This window comes from Microcaecilia unicolor, chromosome 2, assembly GCF_901765095.1.
Source record: "Microcaecilia unicolor chromosome 2, aMicUni1.1, whole genome shotgun sequence".
NCBI lineage: Eukaryota > Metazoa > Chordata > Amphibia > Gymnophiona > Siphonopidae > Microcaecilia > Microcaecilia unicolor.
In genome coordinates, this window is record NC_044032.1 from 596,670,265 (window position 1) to 596,691,926 (window position 21,662).

At 43.3% G+C, this 21,662-nt stretch overlaps 1 long non-coding RNA gene across 1 annotated transcript; it reads right to left on the reverse strand.

Annotated features, from left to right (window-relative positions):
* Positions 1-9,699: 9,699 nt before the first annotated feature.
* Positions 9,700-14,766, reverse strand: LOC115461617. Its single transcript, XR_003940733.1, has 2 exons — positions 14,105-14,766; positions 9,700-9,898 (listed from the first exon to the last, which is right to left on the reverse strand). It is a non-coding gene; the product is annotated as an uncharacterized LOC115461617 (long non-coding RNA).
* Between the last annotated feature and the right edge of the window lie 6,896 nt (positions 14,767-21,662).

Genomic DNA, 21,662 nt, shown 5'->3' on the forward strand with positions numbered 1-21,662 from the left:
TGGATTTTCAAAAGGCGTTTGACAAGGTACCTCATGAAAGGCTACAGAGGAAATTGGAGGGTCATGGGATAGGAGGAAATGTCCTATTGTGGATTAAAAACTGGTTGAAGGATAGGAAACAGAGAGTGGGGTTAAATGGGCAGTATTCACAATGGAGAAGGGTAGTTAGTGGGGTTCCTCAGGGGTCCGTGCTAGGACCGCTGCTTTTTAATATATTTATAAATGATTTAGAGATGGGAGTAACTAGCGAGGTAATTAAATTTGCTGATGACACAAAGTTATTCAAAGTCGTTAAATCGCGACAGGATTGTGAAAAATTACAAGAGGACCTTACGAGACTGGGAGACTGGGCGGCTAAATGGCAGATGATGTTTAATGTGAGCAAGTGCAAGGTGATGCATGTGGGAAAAAAGAACCCGAATTATAGCTACGTCATGCAAGGTTCCACGTTAGGAGTTACGGACCAAGAAAGGGATCTGGGTGTCGTCGTCGATAACACACTGAAACCTTCTGCTCAGTGTGCTGCTGTGGCTAAGAAAGCAAATAGAATGTTGGGTATTATTAGGAAAGGTATGGAAAACAGGTGTGAGGATGTTATAATGCCGTTGTATCGCTCCATGGTGCGACCGCACCTTGAGTATTGTGTTCAATTCTGGTCGCCGCATCTCAAGAAAGATATAGTAGAATTGGAAAAGGTGCAGCGAAGGGCGACTAAAATGATAGCGGGGATGGGACGACTTCCCTATGAAGAAAGACTAAGGAGGCTAGGGCTATACAGCTTGGAGAAGAGACGGCTGAGGGGAGACATGATAGAGGTATATAAAATAATGAGTGGAGTGGAACAGGTGGATCTGAAGCGTCTGTTCACGCTTTCCAAAAATACTAGGACTAGGGGGTATGCGATGAAACTACAGTATAGTAAATTTAAAACAAATCGGAGAAAATTTTTCTTCACCCAATGTGTAATTAAACTCTGGAATTCGTTGCCGGAGAAAGTGGTGAAGGCGGTTAGCTTAGCAGAGTTTAAAAAGGGGTTGGACGGATTCCTAAAGGACAAGTCCATAAACTGCTACTAAACGGACTTGGAAAAATCCAAAATTCCAGGAATAACATGTATAGAATGTTTGTACGTTTGGGAAGCTTGCCAGGTGCCCTTGGCCTGGATTGGCCGCTGTCGTGGACAGGATGCTGGGCTCGATGGACCCTTGGTCTTTCCCCAGTATGGCATTACTTATGTACTTATGTACTTATGCACTCAGGGCAGGACTACCGCCAGGGCTGCATTGGGCTTACCGCCACTCTGAAAAGGGGCCCCCTAAGTTTTTGCACTTACCATGATTTAACAGCAAATATTAATACATGGGAAGTGCAAAGGTTGTACGATGACTATTGTGGCTGTGCCCAGTATATCCTTTGCAGTTATCAAAGTTCCTTATTACACATTAATGCAAGTGCACTTACACCTTCTCTACTGGAGGCACAAGTACACCCCATGCTATCCACCAAGTGACAGTGTGTGGTATCTACTGTGTGCTAATCCCCAAATTCTATAAATGGTGTCCAAAGTTAGGTGGGCAATTGAGCGTGCATTTATAGAATAGGCTTGGATACACACATAATTAATTATTTGGTGCTATATGGGGGCGGAGCTGGTGGTTGGGAGGTGGGGCTAGTGCTGGGCAGACTTCTATGGTCTGTGCCGTGAAAATGGCAGATACTAATCAAGGTCAGGTATACACAAAAAGTAGCACATATGAGTTATCATCTTCAGCAGACTGGATGGACCATGCAGGTCTTTCTCTGCCATCATCTACTATGTTACTATCCTGCTTATTTTCGAAGGAGAAGGTCGGCCATCCTCCGACACAAATCGGGAGATGGCCGACCATCTCCTAAACCCGGCCAAATCGGTATAATTGAAAGCCGATTTTGGCCGGTTTCAACTGCTTTTCGTCGCAGGGCCGGCCAAAGTTCAAGGGGGCGTGTCGGCAGTTTACCGAAGGTGGGACGGGGGCATGGTTAAGAGACGGCCGGCTTCAGCTGATAATGGAAAAAAGAAAGCCGGCCCTGACGAGCATTTGGCCGACTTCACTTGGTCCCTTTTCGTTCACGACCAAGCCTCAAAAAGGTGCCCCAACTGAACAGATGACCACTGGAGGGAATCGGGGATGACCTCCCCATACTCCCCCAGTCGTCACCAACCCCCTCCCACCCCCCCCACCCCCAAAAAATTAAAACACATTTTTTTGCCAGCCTCTACGCCAGCCTCAGATGTCATACCCAGCTCCATCACAGCAGTATGCAGGTCCCTGGAGCGGTTTTTAGTGGGTGCAGTGCACTTCAGGCAGGCGGACCCATGCCCATCCCCCCCTACCTGTTACACTTGTGGTGTTTTAAGCCTCCAGTCTGGCTTTCCTGCCCTACATGTTGCGTAACAACTCAATCACTACACATGCACCTGTAAACATCTCAGTCACTACTTCTCTTCCTTGCCCTGTCCCTCCCTAACCTTTTCCCCCTCCCACCAACGCTGTATACCGCACGATCTCACTGCCCATCCATTTCCTCTCCCGTCCTGCTCACTACTGCAACACCCACCACCTCACCATCTCTACTGCCTTCCTTCTCCTTCCTAGCTCTCAACCTTCAACACCTCCTTCCTGCCATGAACCCTTCCCCATTACTCCTAAGCGCACCCCGTCTTCGTCGCCTTCATCGCCCTACCTCCCCCACCCTCCTCCGCACTCACTTGCTCCTTCTCCTGCTATCCGCGGGAGACATCAATCCCAACCCAGGTCCCCCACATCTGTCCTCGTCTCATCCAAGCAAACGTTTCCGCGATGCCTCCAATCTCATCTCTATTCCCCTCCTCCCCCCCTCCTCCCTCCCCTTCTCGTGTGCCCTGTGGAATGCCCGCTCGGTCTGCAACAAACTTTCCTTCACCCATGATCTCTTCATCTCCCGCTTCCTTCAACTGCTCGCCCTAACTGAAACCTGGCTCACCCCTGATGACTCTGCCTCAGTCACGGCAATATGCCATGGAGGTTATCTTTTCTTCCATTCTCCCCACCCAGCTGGCCGCGGTGGCGGCGTCGGGTTACTACTTTCGCCCTCCTGCAGTTTTCAACCTCTCCTCCTACTGCAGTCTCACTGCTTCTCATCCTTTGAAATTCACTCCATCCGTCTATTCTACCCACTGCCCCTCAGAGTTGCAGTCATTTACCACCCCCCTGACAAGTCCCTCTCATCCTTCCTTACCGACTTCGATGCCTGTCCCTCCGTTTTTCTTGAGCCCTCATCCCCATCCTTCATTCTTGGAGACTTTAACATACACACTGATAACCCATCCGACTCATACGCTTCTCAGTTCCTCACTCTAACCTCCTCCTTCAACCTCCAACTGAGCTCCACCACCCCCACTCACCAATCTGGCCACTGTCTTGATCTCATCCTCTCCTCTACCTGCTCACCCTCCAATTTCTGCGCCTCAGCTCTTCCTCTCTCTGACCATCACCTGATCACCTTCACACTTCATCACCCTCCCCCTCAGTCCCACCCAGCACTAACCACTACTTCCAGGAACCTCCATGCTGTTGACCCTCCCACCTTATCCTCCTGTATCAACAATCTCCTTCCATCCATCATGTCCTCCGAGTCTGTCGACAAGGCTGTCTCCACTTACAATGCCACTCTCTCCTCTGCTCCGGACACCCTTGCACCATCTATCTCCCATCCCACAAGGCGTATTAATCCCAGCACTGTCTGACCCCTTGCACCCGATACCTTCGCTCCTGCGCCCAATCGGCTGAACGCCTCTGGAGGAAATCTCACCCCCATACTGATTTCATTCATTACAAATTCATGCTATCCTCCTTCCAGTCCTCCCTATTCCTCACCAAACAGGACTACTATACCCAATTGACTAATTCCCTCACCTCTAACCCTCGTCGTCTCTTCGCCACCCCGAACTCCCTCCTCAAAATGCCCTCCGCTCCCACCCCCCCTCATTCTCTCCTCAATCACTGGCTGACTACTTCCGCGACAAGGTGCAGAAGATCAACCTAGAATTCACCACCAAACCTTCTCCTCCTTTTCAACCTATAACCCACTCCCTCAACCAACCAACCCAGGCCTCCTTCTCCTCTTTTCCCGACATCACCGAAGAGGAAACCGCCCATCTTCTTTCCTCCTCGAAATGCACCACCTGTTCCTCTGACCTCATCCCCACCAACTTACTTAACACCATCTCTCCTACTGTCACCCCCTCCATCTGTCATATCCTCAACCTCTCTCTCTCTCCACTGCAACTGTCCCTGACACCTTCAAGCATGCTGTTGTCACACCACTCCTTAAAAAACCATCACTTGACCCTACTTGTCCCTCCAACTACCGCCCCATTTCCCTCCTACCCTTCCTCTCCAAGATACTTGAATGTGCCGTTCACAGCTGTTGCCTTGACTTTCTCTCCTCTCATGCCATCCTCGATCCGCTTCAATCCGGCTTTCGCCCCCTACACTCGACAGAAACGGCACTATCTAAAGTCTGCAATGACCTGTTCCTTGCCAAATCCAAAGGTCACTACTCCATCCTCATCCTCCTCGACCTATCCGCCGCTTTTGACACTGTCAATCACAATTTACTTCTTGCCACACTGTCCTCATTTGGGTTCCAGGGCTCTGTCCTCTCCTGGTTCTCCTCTTATCTCTCTCACCGTACCTTCAGAGTACATTCTCATGGTTCTTCCTCCACCCCCAACCCGCTCCCTGTTGGAGTTCCTTAGGGATCTGTCCTTGGACCCCTTCTCTTTTCAATCTATACCTCTTTCCTGGGCTCCCTTATATCATCTCATGGTTTCCAATATCATCTTTATGCTGACGACACCCAGCTTTATCTCTCCACACCAGACATCACTGCAGAAACCCAGGTCAAAGTATCAGCCTGCTTATCTGACATTGCTGCCTGGATGTCCAACCGCCACCGGAAACTGAACATGGCCAAGACCGAGCTTATTGTATTCCCACCCAAACCCTCTCCCTCCACTCTCTATCTCAGTTGATAACACCATCATCATCCCCATCTCATCTGCCCGCAACCTCGGAGTCATCTTCGACTCCTCCCTCTCCTTCTCTGCGCATATCCAGCAGATAGCCAAGACCTGTCGCTTCTTCCTCTATAACATTAGCAAGATTTGCCCTTTCCTCTCTGAGCACACCACCCAAACTCTCATCCACTCTCTCATTACCTCTCGCCTTGACTACTGCAACCTACTCCTCACTGGCCTCCCACTTAGCCATCTATCCCTCCTTCAGTCCATTCAGAACTCTGCTGCACGTCTTATCTTCAACCTGGACCAATATACTCATATCACCACTCTCCTCAAGTCACTTCACTGGCTTCCGATCAGGTACCGCATACAGTTCAAGCTTCTCCTACTAACCTACAAATGCACTCGATCTACAGCCCCTCCTTACCTCTCTACCCTCATCTCCCCTTACGTTCCTACCCGTAACCTCCACTCTCAAGACAAATCCCTCCTTTCAGTACCCTTCTCCACCATCGCCAACTCTAGGCTCCGCCCTTTCTGCCTCGCCTCACCCCATGCTTGGAATAAACTCCCTGAGCCCATACGCCAGGCCCCCTCCTTTCCCATCTTCAAATCTTTACTCAAAGCCCACCTCTTCAATGTTGCCTTCGGCACCTAACCACTATACCTCTCTTCAGGAAATCTAGACTGCCCCAACTTGACATTTCATCCGTTAGATTGTAAGCACCTTTGAGCAGGGACTGTCCTTCTTTGTTAAACTGTACAGCGCTGCGTAACCCTAGTAGCGCTCTAGAAATGTTAAGTAGTAGTAGTAGTAGTAGTAGTAAATGTGAGCCCTCCAACCCCCCCAAAACCCACTGCACCCACATGTAGGTGCCCCCCTTCATCCCTAAGGGCTATGGTAGTGGTGTACAGTTGTGGGCAGTGGGTTTTGGGGGGGGGGGGGGCTCAGCACCCAAGGTAAGGGAGCTATGCACCTGGGAGCAATTTTGAAGTCCACTGCAGTGCCCCCTAGGGTGCCCGGTTGGTGTCCTGGCATGTGAGGGGGACCCGTGCACTACAAATGCTGGCTTCTCCCATGACCAAGTGCCTTGGATTTGGCCGGGTTTGAGATGGCCGCCATGAGTTTCCATTATCGGGGAAAACCAATGGCATCCATCTCTAATGCCGGTGATCTCTAAAGCTTGCCCAAATGTTGAGATTTGGCCGGCCCCGACCGTATTATCGAAACGAAAGATGACCGGCCATCTTTTTTAGATAATACAGTGGAGAACGCCACTTTATGGAGCCGTCCCCGGTTATGGCCGCCCTTAGAGATGGCCGGCCCGTTCGATTATGCCCCTCGGCATGTATGTTACTATATACAGGTAGGCACATAATACTCAAACTCAAAAATGCAGATATATAATCATGCCAACAGCTTGTTCTGTATGACACACAACTTTACCTTAGTGGTTTGTACATCAGTGCTCTTGGTGTTATTATATATCAGCATTTTTGATGCTGTATTAGTGGATGTATTTTTGTCATACTATTCTGCAGTTATCAACTTTGACTGAGACTATGTAATTGACTCCTGAGGCAGGCACATGTGGCGCCAAAACGCAGCTCTGCATCGTGTCATTTTTAGCCAATAAACCACTTCCTTTGGAACAACATTGGTCTAACCCCTTATTATTTTTGTTGTTGTTTGTTCAACTACAAAGGACACGTGGACCTGGTAAAGGCATGGACGGGTTAGAGCATGCTAAGGAATTAGATGCAATGTTGGGGCCACATGATAACAGTGATTATAAAATGATCAAACTTGATATTGGCTTTGGAGTAAGTACACACAGGAAATCCAATATATTAGCATTTAACTTTCAAAAGGCAGTAACTGCTTGAGATGAGTGCTCTAGGCAGGCAAGGGGAGCCCAGCTCGCAATCAGGAACAGGGAAGAGAGTCTGTTCAAGGCCAGAGGGTACAGCTCATTGAAGTGCAACTCTGGAGGAGAGGGAAACAACAAGGCAGGTGAATTGCCAAATCTAACGTGAAAGATAAAACCAAGAGGCAGATCATGTAATTTACATGCTCATGTACCTGGAGCTGGAGGCATTTAGTAAGAGGTAAAACAAACTTTCTTCGACACCCTAGCTTTTGAACCTAAGGATGTCATGTATGCATAATTATTGTAAAAAAAAACTTATTAAAACATATCTTAAAGCAATTAATGGAAAATATACAAATAAAAAACAATGTAAATGTTGTCAAAAAGGGCTTTCAGAAAGTGCTTGTGTCTTTAAAAAAGTCTGTGGTGAATTAAAAAAAAACTGTATTGGCAAAGGTATTGCAATGCTAAAATAGGTATTACAGACATTTAGGGGACCTTTTGCTAAGTCACGTAAGGCTCTATGCGCGCCCAGTGCATGCTAAATGGAGTTACTGCCTGGTGACTGTGTGGCTGTTGCGGTAATTTCATTTTTGGTGCGTGTCCAATACACGTAGCCAAAAAATAATTTTTAGTTTTGGATGCGCGTATCAGACACGCGCCAAGTGGCATTTGGTCATTACCCCCGGTTACCATGTGAGACTTTGCCACTAGGTCAATGGCTGGCAGTAAGGTCGCAGATCCAAAATGGACGCGCGGCAATTTTCATTTTGCCGCATGTCCATTTTCGTCAAAAGTGTTAAAAAGGCCTTTTTTTACAGGCGCGCTGAAAAATGGATCGGCACACGCCCAAAACCCGTGCCTACACTACCACAAGCCATTTTTCAGCACACCTTAGTAAAAGGACCCCTTAAAAAAACTATTTAAATGTCCTGAGTGTGTCCCCCAGCAGCCACTGAGCAAGAAAGGACGCTCACACCAGATTTCTCAAGTAAACAAAGTTATTTTTATTGCACAGAAAGGTAATAAGTTGGAATTATTAAAACCAGCTGACAGCTTGACTGCAGGTGTACAGTGCATTGATATTAAAATGTTTAAAACCAGTTAAAATATTTAAATATGGCTAAAACCAATGAACAATTAGAATCAGTGAAAAACAACTAAATATTTAGGTTCTTAGCTAAACATTAGTGCTCCCAAAACGGATCCCAGAGCTAACAAGTTGAACTTTGTCACAACTAATACATCAGATAAGTGCACTTACATATTATTATTTCAACACTTTGCAAGTTTTATTCTAAGAATTTGCTGTTTTGTGTAAAATTATTTATGTTTATCTCCGCAGACTTTCTAGAGAAGAAGACAACACTGTTCTCAGACAAATAGCCCCTCTTGTGATTCAACACCACAACAACAGGTAACTATGAACCCTCACATGAACAAAATAGGTCCCAACAGTGCCCCATGGCATTGAAAAGCTCCCTGTAGTCCTCTCAAAGCCCCAGAGACTTGCAGATAAAAAGAACCTTATTTTAAAATTTAAAAGTAAACCCCCTTTTTACATTAGATTATCTGGCCTTTCCAAGATACCCCCCTCTCATATAAGGGTCCTGGCAAGGGTGAAGACAACCAAAGACCTCATGTACTCCCCAACCATAACGTTTATTAACTCTAACTTCTCCCGCATTGTCACTCAACAACAAGAAATATTTTCCTCTGTAACTTATTCCAGGAATCCACCCCCTTGGGCTGAATCCTTTACTACCCACAAATGTAGAACCCTCCCCTCAGACAGTCTGTAGAGTTCTCTCAGATGACTCTAGTAATCCCTATTATAATGGGGGGATTACATGATCCTACCTCTTCCCTGCTCACACTCAATGCCTGTGTCTCCATTGTTTCTGCTAGGCTGAAATCTAGCTTGCTCTTCTTGAATGTCAGCAAATGCAAATCAATCTTATTCTCTAACCCTTGGACCCCGTCTCCTTCTTGTCCTCTTCTGGATAACCATATGTTCCCTTTTGTTGCTTCAATGAAACTCCTTAGATTAATTTTTGATAGTTATCTCACTTTCAAGCCTCACATTGACTCAGTAGTCTGTTTGGCCTTTTACGCACTTCACTGTATTCTCTCAGTTCAGACTTTCTTCTCTTCTCAACCAGTCTGTTCTCTTCTGCTGGCTATGGTCATTACACATATTGACTATTGCAACTCACTTTATGTGGGTCTTCCTCTCCATGCCATCAAACTGCTCCAACTCATACAGAAAACTACTGTCAATCCTCATTGAGCCAGCCTCTTTGACCACGTCACCACTGTTCTACTATCTGAACATTTGATTGTGTATCAGATTCAAAATCCTTGCTCTAGTCTTCAAGGGCTGTCTACCATCTGCTTCTACCTATATTTCCAATCTCCTTATTCCTTATGTCTCTACTCGGATGCTCTACTCTTAGAATGACAACCTCCTTGTGGTTCCTTCACTTTTTGCCCTTCACCTTACGATCTTCTAAGAAACCACCTTCAGCCACCTGTGCCCAAAACTGTGGAATTCCCTCCCTCCACCAAAAACCCTCTCTTGTGCGGTTTAAACCTCTACGCAAAGCCTTCCTCTTCCATGAGCCCTTCAGTCTTCCTTCTTGCTAATTTCTCTGCCCCTTCTTCCCCTTTTCCTACTTTCCCTTCTTCACCTATGTTGTAAACCACATAGTTGTCATGGATGGACATTTTGTGGTATAGCAAGCACTGGGGAAATAAAGAAATTAATTACTTAAAAAAAACAAATACAGAAAAAAGTGAATACTTTATTGTGAAGAGTTTAATGGATAGTTTTTATTTCTAACTTGAAGACAGACAAAAGTAATTTATAGTTCACAATCTCATTCTCATAATAAGTCTGTCTGGACTTCGTTATGTTTCCCAATTCCTTCTTCATTCTTTCTCCTTGGCATCATCACTCACCAAGTGGAGCAGTTTACAAAATCTGAAATAATGGAGGGAAAAAATTGCTGTGAACAGTAAGGTAAAATCTATCAAATTCCTGCCAACCTGCAGTCTGCAGCTTCTATTCAAACTTCTGTCTGTCTGATCTCAGAGTTAGATAACATTTAATTTCCCCAAATAGATTACATTCATTTTAATTTTGTTAAGATGGAGGCTTACCAACTTCCAAAAGCTTGTGTAGACCAAATCAATTACCTATGCCCTTTTTATAGTGAAGAATTGCATACACAAGGTTTCTGAGGTACTACATGTCATGTAAACACAAAGCACTGAGGTCAACTGAATATTAATGGCTGCTAAATTAAGTGCTTAACAACAGCTTTTCTTGAGAAAGGGTAACAAAGGAATCATCTGGAAAAGGTTGTTTATCACAGCCTGTACATTGTCATCTGCTCATTCATCCAGCCAGCCGGCTCTCATGGAGAAACAATACATTTTTTATCCAGCTGCTTTTTCCTATAGTGCAAATTAATTTTGCATAGCTAGTTTGAACGGCCTTTTAAACTGAAGGACCTATACAGGCCAGGTTAGCATGAATGCTAAGTGTGTTTAGCATACACTAAAATGGCATAGAGTAAAGCTTCATTGTGTATGCTTAATTAGTTTGAAAATACTTTACTGTCAGGCTTATTTTCAAAAGAGAAGGGCACCCATCTTTTGACACAAATCGAGAGATGGGCTTCCTTCTCTCAGGGTCACCCAAATCAGCATAATCGAAAGCCGATTTTGGGCATCCTCAACTGCTTTCCGTCGCAGGGACAACCAAGTTCACGGGGGCGTGTCGGAAGCATAGCAAAGGCGGGACTGGGGCGGGCTTAACTCATGAGCGTCCTCGGCCGATAATGGAAAACAGAAGGGCGTCCCTGATGAACACTTGGCCGACTTTACTTGGTCCTTTTTTTTATGACCAAGCCACAAAAATGTGCTCTAAATGACAAGATGACCACTGGAGGGAATCGGGGATGACCTCCTCTTACTCCCCCAGTGGTCACTAACCCCCTCCCACCCTAAACAAAATGTTAAAATATTTTTTCCAGCCTCTATGCCAGTCTCAAATATCATATCCAGCTCCATGACAGCAGTATGCAGGTCCCTGGAGCAGTTTTAGTGGGTACTGCAGTGCACTTCAGGCAGGCAGACCCAGGCCCATCCCCCCCTACCTGTTATACTTGTGGTGGTAAATGTGAACCTCCAAAACCCACCACAAACCCACTGTACCCACATCTAAGTGACCCCCTTCATCTCTAAGGGCTATGGTAGTGGTGTACAGTGGTGGGGGTGGGTTTTGGGGGGCTCAGCACACAAGGTAAAGAAGCTATGCACCTGGGAGCTTTTTCTGAAGTCCACTGCAGTGCCCCCTAGGGTGCCCGGTTGGTGTCCTGGCTTGTTAGGGGGACCAGTGCACTATGAATGCTGGCTCCTCCCACAACCAAATGGCTTGGATTTGGTCATTTCTGAGATGGGCATCCTCAGTTTCCATTATCGCCAAAAATCGGGGATGACCATCTCTAAGGATGACCATCTCTAAAGTCGACCTAAATGTTGAGATTTGGGCATCCCCAACCGTATTATCGAAACGAAAGATGGCCGCCCATCTTGTTTCGATAATACGGGTTTCCCCGCCCCTTTGCGGGGACGTTCTGCGAGGACATCCTCAGGAAAACTTGGCGCCCTGTTCGATTATGCCCCTCCACGTGATCTAAAATTAGCATTTATGTTAATTCAAATGAAGAAATGTCACATGCAAATGAATTTACAATGATGGTCCCGGCTGAATATCTGCTGGTACCTATGTTAGAGTTGGCCACACATCCCCTTGATTGGTATTGGCAGCCCCTCCTGCCATGCTGATAAGCATCACCCCCCCCTCCTGTCTTCTCAGTCAGTATGAGCATATCTTGCTGCCCCTGAATAGTATTGTCACCCCTCCTGCCTGCTTAAATTGCTTTGAATATTGACCATAAAACATATGTTTATCATCCCATATCAATTACCCATATGTTCCTTCATTTTTGCATTGGATTCTTATGCATGATATTTAAAGTAGGGACCAGTATTCATTTGTGCACAGTAGGTTAAATAGTGCTCCTTTAAAAAAATTGGATGCTATAACAAATTAACATATGCTACAGTGTAATATTTATTTATTTATTAGGATTTATTTATCGCCTTTTTGAAGGAATTCATTCAAGGTGGTGTACAGTAAGAATAAATCATACATGATCAATAGGCAATTACAGCAATAAAAATATTCAAATAACAGTACAAAGTATGGCCTAATACACTACTTACAATGTCAACACAATACGTAATAGAAGATTTTAATTGACAGTGAAGGGTATAAGCAAAGATGGAACATATAGATAGGTAAGAGAGTAAGAAGAGTTAGAAAGTAAGGCAACTAATTTAAAGAAAGTTGCACATGAGGTCAGAGAGATGGGTAAACATGTCCTGCTGCAGTACGTGCAGCCCGTGTCTCTCCTTGTGTGTATGAGTGAGACTAACAAGTTAGTTACTTCTTCCATTAAAGACCTGATTGAAGACCCAAGCTTTCACCTGCTTTCTGAAGTAGAGATAGTTTTGTGTTAAGTTGAGCCTTTCAGGGAGTGCGTTCCAGAGTATGGGGGTTACTCCGAAGAAAGCTCACTTGCGGGTATCACATCATTAGTGATAGTCCTTGAGAGGACCTTAATGTCCTTGGCAGTGTGTAGAGGGTCATCCTGTTCTTCAAGTACTCAGGGGCCATTTCCTTTAAGGGCTTTGAAGATCAGACATATGAGGTTCTACCACCAGTTTCCGGGGAGCTCAGCTTCTGGCAGGATTTTGTTAATATGAACTTCTGAACTCCTACCAATTGGTGTCAATGTGCCCCATCAGTCAGGCTGACCATGTTTGTTTACTCCACGGCTGCTATTTTGTGCCAGAAGCTATCTTGTTCCTTTCTGGACTTCTTTGTGAATCTAGTTGCTGTTTGGTTTCTTTGCCAGAGCTTTGGTTTCCTTCCACTACTTGGTGCTGTCTTGAGTTTGGCCTACTAGTTTATCACTGTATCCTACTCATCTCATTAAAGGCTTCTTCATTCTATTCAAGGTGCTGCTAAAGCTGAATCAAGAAGCTTTTTACTCTTGGCTTGCTTCCCATTGATGAGTACCCTATGCTTGTGTCTCAGTTGGCATTCCTCTGCTTTCTGATTCATTCCTCAGGTGTGGTTCCAGGCAGTGAATACCTAGTGGCCACTAGCACTAAAGCCACAGCTCAACCCAAAATGAAGGTGCACAGATAACCCTCCCCTATCTTCCTCTGTACCTGGGGTGTCATTCTCTCCTGGGTATCTGTCTTTAGACCTAGCCTGCTCACCACTCTAGGGTCTTCTTCATGGTTAGCACAGTGGGCTAAGAACTTGGAAACTGGAGTTGATTCCCACTATGGGTAAGTCATAAAACCTTCCAATGCCCCAGATACAAAACTTAGATTGTGAGCCTACTAGGGACAAAGTACCTGCATATAATAAAAGTAAACTATTTTGGTTGTACCACAGAAAGGTGGTATATCAAATCCATGACCATTTACCCATTGTTGACAAGAACAATCACAGTTAAGACAAGTAATGTACTTTAAAAAGTTTCAGTTGGACTGATCTCTGCAAAAATAGCTTCCAAAATGTGTCCACTGAAAATGATTCTCAGTCAAATGCATCTCTATGTAAACATGTAGTCATGTCTAGATTCTACCAACAAATAATACATTAAAAAGTTTTCTTAAATACAATCTATGGCAGTTGTAGTTAAAAAACAAAATATCTAGGGTCCATCAAGTCCATACTAGCATCAATTCCTTTTACTCTTATTTTAGCGTACTATTGTTTCTATGTTGCCTACACATTCTACCAGAATGATTGCAAGAGAAAGTGGAAAATTGCTTATTCTATCAGTTATTTTGTCTTTCCCAGTGGAGTAGAGCACTATTTATTTAATCTTAGCAAAACCCTCAGAGTAGGATATTAATCACAAAGTATTGATCACATAATCCATGAAGAGGGCAGTCTTATTAACCTGTAATTACTCTGTATTAAACATCTTCAATTTTAGGTCTTCAAAAAATATAGCTTAAGGTGATATAATATATAAACCAATGTCTTTCAAGCAAGCATGCAGAGGAACATTTTAGTAATAAACCAGGCATTTACGTTTCATGTGATCATCATGGATTCATTGCCTTCCCTAAACAAAAAAAAAAATGCAAACAATATTAATGCAGAGTATCTTGAATATTAGTTTTTCTGCTTTCCATAGTCCTGATCCTTGCTTTTTCTTTAACAATTTTCATTCTCATATCCATCTGGCAACATCCAGCTGTGGTCAAATGTAACTAGAGCTTCCTTTTCATGTTTTTGGATGCTCACTTTAATACTAGGAAGCACATTTCACTTCGGGATCTTGAGTCTCATCCAGGAATGAACTTCATAAATCCTTAATTATTGGATTGAACTCTCATTGGCAGTATTTAGCAAGTCTAGTTTACCCACCATTTATTAACATTCCCTTGTTAAACAACCCCTTTCCTCAGTCTGTTTTCAATAGATATGCATTAAGGTGTAATAGAAGTGGTTGCTATAATGACTGTCAGTAGTTTTCCTAAGTTTTCATTTTGAAATTGTTTTGATTGTGTATCAGATTTAGCAAATGATACTCATAGCCAAGACAAATATACAAAATGTCCATTATTGTTACTCTCAAGCTATTAAGCTAATACGAATATCATATAAAGTATGATTATATCAACATTTAATATTCAGAATGATTCCCTAATCCTTGATAAATAAACCTGACTAAATCTGATGCAAATAATATTTAGGGACTTTTTTTCTGGAGAGTGCAAAGCCTGAGTAGTACGCCCAGCATCTGCCCTGCATTTAACACATAGTACAGACACTTACTACATCGGCACTGCATTACATGTATTGACAGCTCAGGATCACCTACACTATCTATCAAGGCATGTATCCCTTTGCTGGCTGAGCACAGCTCTTCTGAGGTGCCACATGTAACATGGAGTAAAGGGGGAATGAGGAAAAAAAAAAACTTACCTGGGGGGGGGGGTAAACATCGTTGTTTTGGGCTTCCAATTAAGTTTGGGGCCAGTTGGGGCCGGGTGCAGGGTGGTGGCGCTTAAGGAGCGCTGCAGGGGGGTTCGGCAGGCTCTGGGGGGCTCGGCAGGATGGCAGGGGCTGGCGGCGCCATTTTGAGAGCTCGGGGACCGGTTTGGGACCGGTTGAGATGGCGCCACGGTGTTGGGCTTCCGGGGACGTTTGAGCACGTCCCCGGGAGTGAAGAGCGGTGTGGGACGTTTTGGGCCCTGTTTGGGCCAGCAAATATCGGGGGTGACGGTTCGGGGGCACATCCCCGGAACCGGAGCGGGGGGGAGCGCTCTAGGTGTGAGAGGCGCCGGGTCTTCGAGTCCTTCGCGAAAAGAAGATGGCCGGCGAGGGGAAGACGTCGGCGCGCATGTGCATGAGGCGGCGCGCCTCATGCACGAACCGGCAACGCGCATTTCCGTGACTAGGCCGAAGCCGGGGCCTAAATTTTGGGCCGGCTTCGGAGGTTTTTTGTTTTTGCCTCCGATTTTGGCTGAGGACGTCCGGGACCGGATACAACGGGAGTGGTCGTGTGTGAGGAAAATCGGGAAAGCAGGTAAGGGGTTTTTAACCCAGAATTTAAATTAGTTTATTTTTAAATTGTATTTATGCGGTTTTTGATTTTTAGAAATTAAACAGTTAATGATTTTTAAATTCTGTTTTTGGATTTGGGGTCGGGGAATTTTTTGGGATTTTTCTGGTATGTTAATTTTTGAATTTGAATATTTTAAGGGGGTCATTTGGGAGGGTCTGGTTTTAAGGGGTTAAGAAAGGGTTAACTGGTTAAATTCGACGGAGTAGGTTCAGAGGGGAATATTAAAATTGTTGAAATAGGTTTTAAATTTTTTTGGAATTTTTTCAGGGATTTTTAGAAGACTGTTGATTGGCGGGGGTTAAATGTTGGGATATTTAAATTTTAAAAACACCATTTAATAGAGGATGGGAGGTTTAATTGGCATGGGAAATTTGGGGTAATTTGATGAAAATTTATAGGTGTTTTATATTAATTGAAGAATTTCCCATTGATTTCTATGGGGATTTTTCAATTAAAATGGGGATTGAGCAGTGCTGCTCAACATTCCGCTTGTCAGCAGGGAGAGTTGGAATGTTGAGCAGGACTAGGGATTGGCTGGCTGAGGGCGGAATCCCAAGCCAAGCAGCCGTCTCCTAGGAAACGGTCATTGGGACAGTTGGCAGAGCGCTGGTGACTGTGGAGGTGGAAGGAAGTGTGTTTGGTGGTGTGTCTGATGTGGTGAGTTTGGAGTGATCTTGAGAAGGTTGGAAGTGGGATTTTGACTGAGCTTGGTGATAGGAGGGCAGTGTGTGAGGGGAAAGTGGTGAGTTGGAAGTATTTTGTAATTTTTTCTGGTGGAATGTGGAAGGTGTAAGGAGGTGTATATATGTTTGTGCTCATTAGTTTAGGGAAAAATAAGTAAGGTTAGGGGGTTTAGCGAGGGTATAGTTATTTTAATTTTCTTAGTTAAGTGTTGCCCAGTGTTTTAAATTGTATATATTTAAGTCATTTAGTGTGGGAAGGGGTTGGTTAGGGTTTTCCTTCCATTTATTTTTATTAAGAGCGAGGTGTAGGGTGACGGTGGCAAAGAATTCTGGAAAACCTGAGCTCCTATGCAAGAAAGACCGCGGAGGATTCTGCATCAGAATAAAGCGCAGCTAAGTGACAACACAGTGACAGGACAGAGAAATAATTTTTACTTACCTGAGTTGGGTCACTGGGGTTGTCTTACGAGGTCCTGTGAGAAAAGGGAAAAGAAAAAGGACACATGGAGGCTTATTTTCAAAGCACTTAGCCTCCCAAAGTTCCATAGAAACATATGGAACTTAGCCTCCCAAAGTGCTTTGAAAATATGCCTCAAAGTATCAATTCTTTAAAGTTGAGATACAAGGCAGAGTTAAGAAAGAAATTAGTCAGAAAGAAAAATTTACACTTAATACTTATCTGATAAGAATCTTGGTATCGATACCAGAGGGGGAAATTCTGAAAAAGAGAAAAAAAGTTATACAATTGTAAAATACATTTGGTTTTGCACTAGAATATAAATGTTGATATATTATTGTAATTGAGGGAAATTGGGGTATTGGAAAAGAAAACATACTGTTGTAATCAAATTCTATAAGGTTAGTGGTTAAAGTCTGTTAGTTAATAATTTATCCTTATAGTATTTGAATTGAATTAAAATATTGTTGTTTTTGGTTAATCACTTTTTCCGTTTGGTTATTTCAAAAGCAGGACAAATCCAAATTTAGCTTATTTTTCCCCTCATTTTCTTTGAGATTTTGAGGCGTGGTTAGTGAACTGTCGGCCTCTCCGTCCTTGGTGAGGTGATTCTGGGTACTAATAGTAATTTTAAGTACTCAGGGACACTTTACACTGAGGAACGAGGGGGGTACAATGACACCACAACTTCATCATTACAATCTGATTTTCTACACATGTCACTCTCCAATCTGATCTTCCACCGAGAGCAGACCTCTCCTAATCCAGTCTGCCCCCCAGAGCAGAACCCCAATCTGATCTGCCCCCAGAGGATATCTCTCCCTTATATGGCCTCCCCAGAGTAGACTTTCTCAATACACTAGCCCTCTCCACCCCGCCCTCCCCCCCTCCAAAAGCTACCATTTTGTTGCTCTGGTAATCTAATATTTCAGGAGAGATTGATCCCTTTCCATTCCATTCCTGGCACTGCTTTGTGTTCAAAATGATGTCTATACCCCCTAGTAAGTATGGTACATTTTAATCATCAGCTTGGAAAAGAGACGGATGAGAGGAGATATGATTGAGGTCTACAAAATCCTGAGTGGTGTAGAACAAGTAGAAGTAAATCGATTTTTTACCTGTTCCAAAAGTATAAAGACTAGGGGGCACTTGAGTTACATGGAAATACTTTTAAAACAAATAGGAGGAAGTATTTTTTTACTCAACAAATAGTTAAGCTCTAGAACTGCTTGTTGGAGGATGTGATAACAGCAGTTAGCGTATCTGGGTTTAAAAAAGGTTTGAACAAATTCCTGGAGGAAAAGTCCATAGTCTGCTATTGAGGCAGACATGGAAAGCAACTGCTTGCACTGGGATTTGTAGTATGGAGTGTTGCCATGATTTGAGTTTCTGCCAGGTACTTGTGACCTGGCTTGGCCTCTGTTCGGAAAACAGGATACTGGGCTAGATGGACCATTGGTCTGACCCAGTATGGCTACTCATATGTTCTTATGTTCTTTATTTGTTTAACAAAAAGCCCAATTTTTTTGATCAATGATAGAAATTTACCATACTCAAAAGTGTGAAGTTAAATTGGTAATTGTTTCTAAAGTCTTTTGATTGTGTGATTAGAAATTTTGATTGAGGGAGAGTGCTAGACTTGTTGTACATATATTTCAGCAAAGCTTTTGAAACAGTTCTACATAGGAGATTTATAAATAAACTGAGCATCTTCAATATGGGCCTTAAACCCCTGGGTCTAAATGGCAACTAAAGTTGCATATACAAATCAGTGCGTATAATCAGTGCTGATAATTGGCCACTAACAAGCAATTAGCACTAATTGGCACTAATTAGAATATATGCACATAACTTTCTAATTGTATTCTGTAAAGTGCTGCACGTAAATTCTAATGTGCAGATCACAAAAGGGGTGTGTCCATCGGAGAGGCATGGGTGGGTCATGGGCATTTCCTGAAAATTACTCACACTGTTACAGAATACACCTGATCTGCGCCTCAATTAGGCACAGGCTTTTACACCAGGTTTTATTTGGTGTAAAATTTCATGCCTAAATTTTAGTCACAGGGATAGGTGCTACAGGTATTCTATAAACTGCACCTAACTTTAGGTGAGGTTTATAGAATAGCACTAAGCACATTTTCTTCAGCACTGATTTATAGAATTTGGTCCAAAGTGACTAACTGGATGAGTTAAAGATGACCAAAAACTAATGATAAATGTAGTTCTCTTTGATGAAAAGTATATTACCAGCAGTATGCCACAGAGATCAGCTATTGGTTTGGTTCTTGTTTTTCATTTGTGTAACTGATATTGTAGAAAGACTATCTAGAAATGTTTCCCTTGTGCAAATGACACCAAAATCAGCAATAGGGTAGACTCTCTGGATGGGGTGGATAACATGAGGAAGGATCTTGCAAAGCTTGAATAATAATCTAGAATTTAGCAGCTAAGATGTAATACTAAAAAAATAAAATGAAGGGTCATGCATGTAGGCTGCAAAACCCCACAAGAGCTATACAGTATAGTGAGTGAAGCATTTCTGTACATGAAAGAGTAGGACTTGAGCATGATTATATTGGATAAGCTTAAGGAGGCCAAACAGTTAGAAAAAGTGATGGCAAAAGTGAGAAGGATGTTTGGATACATAGGGGGAGGAATGACCAGCAGGAAAAAGGAGGCAATATTTCCTCTGCATTAGTCTCTAGTGAGACTTAATATAAAGTACTGTGTACAGTTCTGGAGACTACGCCTTTAAAAATATATAAACAGAATGCAGTCAGTCCAGAGGGTGGCTACAAAACTGGCCAGTGGGCTTCATTCTAGGCCTGGTGCTTACAAATGGGGAAAATGTTTCTGATGTTACAGTGGGAGATCATTTGGCATCTAGTGATCACTGTATGGACACAGGAGGAGAGGGCTTATTCAAGATTGAAGGTCCTAGATATCAAAAGAACTAACTTTGTGAAGATGGGAGAATTTCTCAAGTAAGAGTTAGTAGGTTGGGAAGAGCTGAAGGAAGTAGAACATCAGTGGGCAAAAATGAAAGGAGCTATTTTAATGGCAACAAATCTTTATGTTAGAAAATTACATAAAAGTAAGAGGAAAAGAAGGTTGCTCTGGTTCTCAAATGTAGTAGCTGAAAAGGTAATGGAAAAAAGGTTAGCTTTCATACATTATAAGATGACTCAGAAAGAGGAAGACAGGCAAAAATACCTGAAAAATCTAAGAAAAGGTGAAAAAGCTGTCAGGAAAGCAAAGATGCAAATGGAAGAAAATTTAGCTGATATGGTAAAATTAGAGAACAAGACATGTTTTTGATATGTAAGTGACAGGAAGAAGTGTCATAATAGTATTGTGAGGCTCAAATCTGAGGGGGAGGAATATGTAGAAGCTGATAAGGATAAATCTGAACTGCTTAACGATTATTTGTGAGTGGCCTAGTGGTTAGAGTGGTGGACTTTGGTCCTGGGGAACTGGGTTTGATTCCCATTGCAGGCATAGGCAGCTCCTTGCAACTCTGAGCAAGTCACTTAACCCTCCATTGCCCCAGGTACAAATAAGTACCTGTATATAATATGTAAGCCGCATTGCATCTGCTATGAGTGGGAAAGCGCGGGGTACAAATGTAAGAAAAATGAAAATGAATGAAAGGCTGGGGTAGGACTGCAGTAAACAAATGTTAATGGATGTATGGTGGCTCAGAAGACTGTTTGTGAGGAGCTAGCAAAACTAAAAGTAGTTAAAGCGATGGGGCCTGATAGGATACATCTGAGGGTACTCAAGGAACTCGGAGAAATTCTGGAGGTTCCACTGTCTGAGCTCTTGAATGCTTCCTCAGAGTCTGGAGTGGTCCCTGAGGACTGGAGAAGGGCAAATTTTGTCCCTCTGCACAAGAGCAGAAGTAAGGAAGTGGTTGGGAATTTCAGACCTGTCAATCTGACCTCAGTGTTGAGTAAATTATTCGAGCAAAAAGCCACAAGCTGTGGAGGTGCAATGATTCCTACGAAAGTAGCCAGGTCAGGGAGAGAGGGTTAGGACAGGTTGGCTCTATCCAAAACCACCATATATGTATCAAAATGATTTGTGGCAATTGAGAAAACTGGGATACTGAGCCACACTACAAGGCAGGGAGATGGTTTGGTACGGAGTGCTTGCCAACATTCCACTGCCTCTAATAAGCACCATTATCTTACTTAAGGTCTCATACACAGGCACCAACACACTGATGGAATGTTTTCACTATTCTGAAACACTTCTAGCTCCTCTTTTCCAGCAGATATTTATTTTTTCTTTGCAATCACAACACACATGTTTGCATTCTTTGTGAAATGTAGAATACCCAGGTACTCAATTTATAATGTAAGATCCTCACCATTCCCTTCTAAAATCTAAACTGGAAAGTATTTCCAAAGTTTTATACTTGCATGCTTCTGTATGTGTTCTAGACATTGCTTCTTAATAGGTTTTTTTTCCTAGTATATCAGTTACAGGGAAGTGCTTTGTTCATGTGTGGCTGCCCTAGGGATCTCATCAACCAGAAGTGTTTGTTTGTGTGGAGAAAAGGAGAAGGGAATCAAGAAAGGAATACATTGAGAGCTGCTTATATACTGCTTATATTCCCTCTTTCAATTTCTGATTGCTAAAATGATTATTGCCTTTCATGTCTTGTATCTGCTCTATATTTAAGTAATCTTTCAAAATAATTCTAACACCCTTTTGTACCTGCCTTCAGTGTAAGGAAGGTCAGAAGATGGATGAAAGCTTTTTATATGCATGTATATACTGAGATTATAGCAGATATTCCTAAATAGACAAATAACCTGTTATCTCCTTTTGTCAAGGTATTTGCAGAATTACAACTTTTATTTCCTT